We start from the raw sequence: 8,632 nt of genomic DNA on the forward strand, positions 1-8,632 counted from the left end.
ATCTCATCCTTCTATTGGGATCCTCCTCATTTTTTTGTCTACCAAGGCTGGACTCTATAAGAGTGATGAATTCAGGATTTGCTTTCAGATAGTTTGATAGCCGATAAGTGACAGTGTCAGTTCCCTCAAAGGCAGGGGGGAGAAAACAAATTTATCCATTTTAGAAAAATAGCGGGTTATCTCCCTTAGCTACAGGTGGGCACTACATAGTATTGAAGACCAAGATTTGAAGTCTTAGATCTGAGCAGCACTTTCTGGTTAGGAACAAAATCATCAATGAGAAATAATTGTCTAAATAATTTTTATATAGACTTAAGCCTAATGTCTAGGGCCCTCCGTGCACTCTTAACTGAGCAACTCCTATGTCTGGGCAAGTGGGACCCTTGAAACTGTTACCATGCAGCACAGGAGGAAAGCTGGAGTAGAGGTCCTAGGTGCTGGGGGTCCAGGGAGGACTGTGGATAAATCTGCCTCCCCACAGGCATATCCCCCAAAATATGGGAGACTGCCTGGACCAGGGCTGAGAAGGTGGCTGCAAGGCCTGGGCACCAAATCTGGGCCAGATTTGGAAGTGCTGGGCCTTGTCTTTTAGGAACAGTGAGCCTATAAGGAGGTTTTGGGTTGTTTGGTTTAATTGTCACGGAAAAATCAGAGACTAACAGCCAAAGTCAGGTGAGAGAGGAAGTTTAATAATTTTACCTTAGTAGGACTGACCCCCACAGATATAAGGAGTCAGACCCTTGTTCATGTTTGGGGGGCTTTTATGCCCATGTGTGGGGAAATGCAAACAAAAGGAAAAACTGCACATAGGTGACAAGTAAAAGGTACATATGATAATTAAGCAAGTAACACATGGCCACAAAGTTTACAGGAATGCGAAAACTTTGGAAAACAAAGACTACCATCCTGGGCAACCACAGCGAGCAGGATGGGAGACTCCTGCTCACCTCCCCATACCTGTCTCTTAAGAGTTTTCCCCGTTGTAAGGTTCTTAATTACCATCACATTGCAAAAGCTTTCCATTTCCATAATATCAACAGTTGTGATTAAAAAAAAAAATAAAAAACATAAAAAAAAAAACAATTTAAGGTGAGGGTGAGGTGGGTCAGCAAGTAAGAGCACTTTCCCCTAAGCCTGAGGGCCTGAGTTTAGACACATACACACACGTTAGTGTTTGGCTCTGCAGTGACCCCCTCCCCAGTGCAACAGGGCCTCATGGTTTTGCAAGCCCTCTGAAAATACAAGAACTGAGTTAATGAGAAGTCTGACTGCCTGCAGACAAGATAAACAAACTCCCTACACCTATGGCCAAAGATCCAATTGCTGCAAGAGCTGTTTCAGCACAGCCTGCTTCACCTTTGATAATCTTAGAAGACAAACGGGCCCCTGCACCCCAGACCCACTGATGTAGGACCTGTCTCAGTACAAGCTATGTCCCCCTGATAAGTTTCACAATGTATAGACCCCTTATACCATGACCCAGATCCTGGCTCATGTAAGGGGGCAGTTTGACAGAGGCTGTTCCCTCCTGATAAGCCCTGGGCTCTCTCCCCCACCTAACTTGTTTTTTTTTTTTTTAAAAAAAAAGTTTTCCCACCTTCCACATCCTCCAAACCCCCTATAAAAGCCCCCAGACCTGGAAACTGACAGCTCCTCCATCCCAAATTAGGGGACTGTCCCATGCATTTTCTCTGCCAATAAACTCTATCCCACCAAAGTTCTTGTCTGTGTCCTGGTGCTTTCTCCTGATTTGACTCGATTTACCTACACACACACACACACACAAGAAATAAGTAATAAATGTTTAAAAATTTAAAAATTACAGATTTGGGCTTATTTTGGCTCATTGTTGGAGAAGTCCATGGTGACAAGGATGTGGCACAAGGTGGCATCCTGCAGTCAGGAAACAGAGCATTGAATGCCAGAGGTCAGCTTCCTTTCTCCTTTTTATTTAGTCCAGGCCCCATCACATTTAGGATGGGTCTTTCCAACTCAGTTGATCTAATCTAGACGATCTCCCACAGGCTTGTCCCTTAGGTGAGTCTAGATCCTGTCAAGTGAACTGTCACAGCAGATGCTAGCTAATGACCGACAGGGCTTCCATAGCCAGGCAACATCCTGAGTTACCTTCTGCATCTCATAATTTTCCAGCTGTTCAGGAAGGTTGGTACTGTTATCTCCCTTTTGTGGATGAGGGAATAAGGCATATGGCAGTACAGAAACTCGCTCAAGTACAGACAGAGAAGGACTCCAGCCAGGATTCAAACACAGGGCTTCTCATTTCAGAGCACCCAGCCCTGACCAGTAACCCTATTGTTTCTGATAGCAATCATCTGCAGCCCTTAATACAGCATCACTGCCTTATGATTTGATCCCATGTGTTGTCACAGTTAGAGAGATGCAAGTCCATTAAGTAGTAAAATTGTTCTGTTTGTGGGACTCGTGCTAAATGAGTAGATTTAAGCTGTGATTGACAGGCACACACGCAAATGGGTAACAGTGAAATAATGGACATATTAGTTTTACTATGATAGCCTTTCATTATCTAAATGTATTCTATAACACTGTTGTCTGCCTTAAATATACAAATTTCAATTTATTTTTTAAAATTAAAAGTTGTATAAGTCCAGCCAGGAAAACAAACACTTAAAAAAATAACTCGTATCTCTTTCAAATTATCAAGAAGGGCCAGGCGTGGTGGTGCACGCCTTTAGTCCCAGCACTCAGGAGGCAGAGGCAGGCGGATCTCCATAGTGAGTTCCAGGTTAGCTGGGGCTGCAGGGAGACCCTGTCTCAAAAAGACAAGAAAAGAAATTATCAAGAAGGTACTGTAGGACACACAGTATACAAGCTTCCTAAAATTCCTTCTCCTTGACCTCTTACCAGTTTATGTTTGCCTCACAGTCTGCTCAACTCCCTCAAAGCTAGACATACCTCTCTATGTTCTCATTCACCCAAGCTTTTTTTAAGTCTATTTTTGGTGCCAATAGAGCTTCTTTAAAAATTTTTTTATTTGTATTTTATGTGTATGAGTGCTTGCCTGCATACATGGAGGTGCATCACATCCATGCAGTACCTTCAGAGGCCAGAGGAGGGCATCAGATCTCCTGGAACTGGAGTAACAATTGTTAGCTGCCTTGTGGGTGCTGGGATCCGAACCTGAGTCCTCTTCAAGAGTAGTGCTCTTAACTGCTGAGCCATCTCTCCAGCCCAAGAACTATACTTTTTCTCAGACTACTGCTTACATGATAGTGTTTCTTTAATGCTCTTAGAGGAAAAAACTAAGGGGGAAATTAAAAGTTGCAAACCCAATGTTGAAGTTCAATTTGAAAAAAAAAAACAAAAAACCACTCCTAGTCTATGATAATTGAAAGCCTGAGAACCTCTGAAGTGGGGAAAGATGAAGGCAAAATATTCTCAAGACAAAGACTGTAATTTCTAGCTAGTCGATTAGCTAATGAGTGTGTTGGTGTCCTCAGCCTGCTGCATCAAAGTACCACAAACCTCGTAGTTTAACACACTAGAAACTGTCCTAGTTCTGGACAGTAGAAGTTCAAAATGAAGGTGTCAGGAGAATGGGACAGCAGTGTAGGCAACTGTTCAGGAGGAAAGGGTAGAGAAGGAGGACAAGCAGTTTCCCCTCAAAGAAGCCAGCGCTTAAAAGGTTGGAACAGAAGGCACAAGGGAACTGGGCACTTGTTCTATGGCTTTGGCTTTGAAAACCACTTCTGCCTTTATGAAACCCCCTTCGCCTGTGGCTTCTTTGAAATGTCAACCCTTACCAAGTTCCCTTTTGACCTCTTTGGTTACCCACGCTCCGTTTCCTTCAAAAGGCACAGAGAGTTCAGGTAAGAAGAGGAGGAAGTGTCAGTTGGATTTGCAGATGAGGTAATTATTGGTCTATCTGAAAACACCTTCAGTGGAGGAGAAGAAGCCAGAGAGAACTGAAGACTGGGCAGCAAGCGAGGATGTTCCGAGAACTTGGACTGTTCTTGTGTGCTGTTGTCATAAAAGCAAGGACTATGCTGTGTTCATGCAGTGCCTGGCCTGTGATTCTTGTTTAGTATGATTGTTATTTCTCTTCTCCGCATCCTATTCGTTATATCACTATTGTTTCTACTACGCCTTAGCTACAGGGCATTGAAGAGTCGGTCCTAGAGCAATAGGCTAGTGCCCAAGGGTGACAGACAGTGCTGCTTCAGCTGAGTGTAATTTGTAAGGTCTCTCTCAGGCTAGGAGCTTATATTCTGGGGAGTGCTAGCAGGTGGGCAGAACTGAAGAACCGAGAGTTTGAGCAGGCACTGTCCTCTTGATGAGGGAAGCAGATGGTAGCTGAGAAGTCTGCTTACAGAATCATAGGGCTCAGCCATAAGTCCTGGCTAGGGTTGTGGTCAAGGCATGGAGAGGGGAGGGTTGTAAGAGCAAGGCAAGGCTCTAGACCATGTGGGATCTAACCCAGTTACCAGAACAGATGCCTCAGCACAAAAGCCAAGGGAGAAACCCAGTCACAGCATGTGGGAGACAGAGAACATAGTGCCAAGACTCAAGTGCAGGCGCCACTGCTGCCCCTCCACAGGTACAGAGAAGAGCCCAGGGCCCCAAAGCTCAGGCTGCCAAGGAGATGACCCACAACTGAAGCCCATCAGGCAAGAAAGGGATTAAGGCTGCTGCTGTCATATCCACCTTCTGTGTGTGATCTTGGAGGCCAGCCACAGGGAGACAAAAGCAATAAAAAGGCTTATCAGCCTGACCCAGTGTAATGATTCATCTGCTACTACAGAACGTTTCCTTCCTTTATTGGCCTTAGTAATTGTTATCTAAAGAAAATGTCTCTCCCTTCTCCAGCCACCATAAAGAGCTCCCTAAGGAGGGGTGGGCCTCAAGCTGTATCCAAGACAGCATGGCCCACTCTTATGCAGGTCTCATGCAGGTAACCACAGCAGCTATAAGTTCATGAAACCCCCTCACCCATGCTCATGAAGCAACCCTAGTTAAATCCAGTAGGACACACACACACTTACAATATGAAAATACTTGGAAAGAAGAAGGGGTTCAGCAGGAGGAGGCACAAAAGGTAACGGGGATCAAAATATATGCATGTATGAAATCATTTAAAAAGTAAATTAATTAACTAGAGAAAAATACAGATATTACCTAAGACACTACTGAAAAGTAATATGTTCAGCCAGAGCAGGCCCAGTTGGCAAGAAGGAATGATGAACATGTGACTTTCAACCAAAAGAAAGAGACATGAAGAATCACTTACTGAGTTTAACAGTAAATGGTACCACAGATTTAAGGTGCATCTGAAATGTATATGCAGTCATGCTTAGCCATGAAGCTGTGTTCTGAGACAAATGCTTCATTAGGTGAATGGTATGAATGTCATAGTGTGATATCATGGTATAAATATCATAGAACATACTTGATCGTACCTAAATGGTAGGACCTACAACATACTTAGTCTGTATGGTATAGCCTATTTATTATGGTGATCTTGTTTTGGGACTTCTTTTATTAAAAACTAAGACACAGATGCACCTACTAGCTTAGGCTTACACAGGGTCAGGATCGTTGATATCTCTGGCTTCCACCCCCACGTCTTGTTCCAGTCAGTCTTCAGAAGTCAGATATGCAGTACCATCATCGCCTATGATAATAAAGCCCAGGGCTGTTTTCAAACTTCGCCTTCTTAATAAGTAGAAGGAAGAAATTTTAAGCAACAATAAAAAGTATAGAATAGTAAATACATGAACAAGTAACAGCTTATCAAGTATGATGTACTGTACATAATTGTATTTCTTTAATTTTATATAAAAATAGTGCAGTAGGTGTGTTTAAACAAGTATAAACTAGTATTTTACAAATGTGTGAAAAAAAGACCCCCCCCAAATGTGTATCACATGATGCTGTGACCTTACATTGGCCATGTCATCACTAGCTAACTGGAATTTTTATTTATTTATTTTTGTTTGTGCATATGTGTGTGTGCCTGCTTGTCTGTGTGTGTACCAGGTGCATGCATTGCCTACAAAGACCAGAAGAGGGCTGTTGGATATCCTAGAACTGGAGTTACAGATGATTGTTAGCCACCTGATATGGATGCAAGAAATGAACCCAGGTCCTCTGCCAGAGCAAGTGCTTCCAACTGCTTTAGCCCTTTGACAAGAATTTTTTAGCTATATTATAATGTTATAGGATCACCACCCCATGGTGTATCACTGACCAAAATGTGCGCAGGTTACAACTGTGTATTATAGGGGATTGCATTCAGGCATGTAACTAAATCTAACTGAAGTGGCTTAACCGTAAGAGTTCATTTTCCTCACACAGAAAGATGCTTAGAAGTAGTTGTCATAGCTGCCTTGGTGACTTTCAAAGTTATGAGAGACTTAGGCTCCTCCTGTGTTTGCTCTGTGTCATCTTTATGATGCCCTAGGTTCCTGAGAGACTCAATGCCAGGGGACCCTATGCACATTGTTTAAGGATCTTTTCCATTCACTGCAGATCATCTAGTGTTCTTCAGCCTGTTTGCTATCCTGAGAGGCTGACATGAGCCAGTTATAACTCCACCAACATGAGATCGTGAGGTTAGGGTAATTTGCCCTGGGCCCTTTTGTAGCTGATTTCAACAGAAGGGTTGCTCCTGTTGGGCAGCCCTACCACACCCTCAATCCTAGAAACTTCTTTCTCCTCTTGCCTTCTGTCTAAGAACTGTAATGGCTCCCTGTTGTTGCTAACACAAGGGTGCTACACTATCTTTTAACCTTACATCCCTAACTACACATTTTCAAATAGTTTTTTTTAAAGGCATCTCTGCCATTCCTGGATTGCAGTACACCATCTGTGTCCTGCCAGTACTCTGACCTGTTCAACTCTGTGATCTCTGTGAGCAGCTTGTATGGCCATCTGCAGCAGCACAGTGTGGGCCTTTGATCCTCAGAACTGTAAGGTGGCCACTCCATTTCCAGCATCAAGGTTGGATTTCAGACAGGAAGAAAGGGCAAGACACCAAATGGCCCTTTGCCAGAAAAACAATAGCTTTCTAGGAAGTTCCAGACAGCGGACTTCCATTCACATGCCTCCCTTAGCTGCAGGACATTGCAGAGGTATTTTAAACTATAGACGTTGCTGCCTCATAAAATATTCATAGCATTTCTATTAGAAGGAATCAAACAGAAAAATCAGACTGCTAGGCCACCAGCAAAACACTATTTACTGCATTTGGACTTTTAAATAAAAAGTTACAAATAACTTATTATTACAATTCTTTCTCTATGTCATACCTTAAGGCATCTTGATTCAATCACAATAATAAAATTGGCACAAACATTGTGCAAAATAGTATGGAAATTTCTCAAAAAATTAAAAATAGGGGCTAACAAGATGGCTTAATGGATAAAGGTGCTTGCTGTCAAGCCTGATGACTGAGTTTGATCCCTGGGACCCACGTAGTGGAAAAGAACTAACTCCTGCAAGTTATCCTCCAATCTTCACGTTCACACCTGGTAATCTAACATACAGTGTTGATGGTGATATGTTCATTTGACTGTAGCAATCATTGCACAATGTATGACACACACCTTGAATATGTTTGGTCTTTATCAATGAGCCATTTAAATATAAAACTAAATAGTAATAAATCAATGAACTATTGTTAAATTTCAATTAAATATGATTTGAAAACACCAACAATAATAATTTCCATTTGTTGGACCTTTTCTGAGTATTTGACATGCATGTGAGTTCTGTGGGGATAATAGACAGAAATGCTGAAAACCTACTTTAGTAAATATAACAAATGAGCTCCCAAGTTCACACTGGGTGCCACTGTACTGTTAGGGTGTCATATATCCTCTCTCTCTTTCTCATTTATTTCATAAGGAAGAATCTGTGCATACAATATGGAAACCTGGGTCATAAATAAGAAGTCTCTGGCATCCTCAAAACATGACACAGCAGGAATGAAAGAGAAAGGAGCTGGAGTCAGAGACATTGGGGACTAGGGAGAAAGTGTACAAAAAAAAAAAAAAAAAAAAAAAAAAAAATCAATGACCAGAGAGAGTTCAGTCCACATCAGAGTTAATAGGAACAGTAGGCAGGTATTATGAAAACAATTATTTTCATTTTGAAGTAGTGGGTTTACCCTTGGGTTGGAGAGATGGCTCAGTGGGTAAGTGAACTTGCTGTACAAGCATGAGGACCTGAATTAAAATCCCCAGCACCCACATTAAAAAGTATGACTCCTGCACCCCAGCACATTTGTAACCCCAGCACTGTGGGGGGAGGCAGGTACAGGAGGATCACTGGGGCTTGCTAGCTGCCAACCTAGCTCCAGGTTCAGTGAGAGACCTTGTCTCAGGAATAAAGTAGAGAGTGATGGGATAGAACACTGAATGTCCTCCTCTAGCCTCATCCCACACATACACATGTACACACACTGTAAAAATGTTTTCAGGGACTGGAGAGATGGCTCAGCAGTCAAAAACACTGACTGCTATTCCTGAGGACCTGGGTTGGGTTCCCAGCACCCACATGGCATCTAACAACTGCCATAACCCCAGTTCCAGAGAATCTGGCCCCCTCTTCTGGCCTCTGTGTGCATTGCCTGACGTGGGTGCACTTACATACA

Source organism: Nannospalax galili, unplaced genomic scaffold, assembly GCF_000622305.1.
Source record: "Nannospalax galili isolate Female #2095 unplaced genomic scaffold, S.galili_v1.0 scaffold39, whole genome shotgun sequence".
Lineage (NCBI taxonomy): Eukaryota > Metazoa > Chordata > Mammalia > Rodentia > Spalacidae > Nannospalax > Nannospalax galili.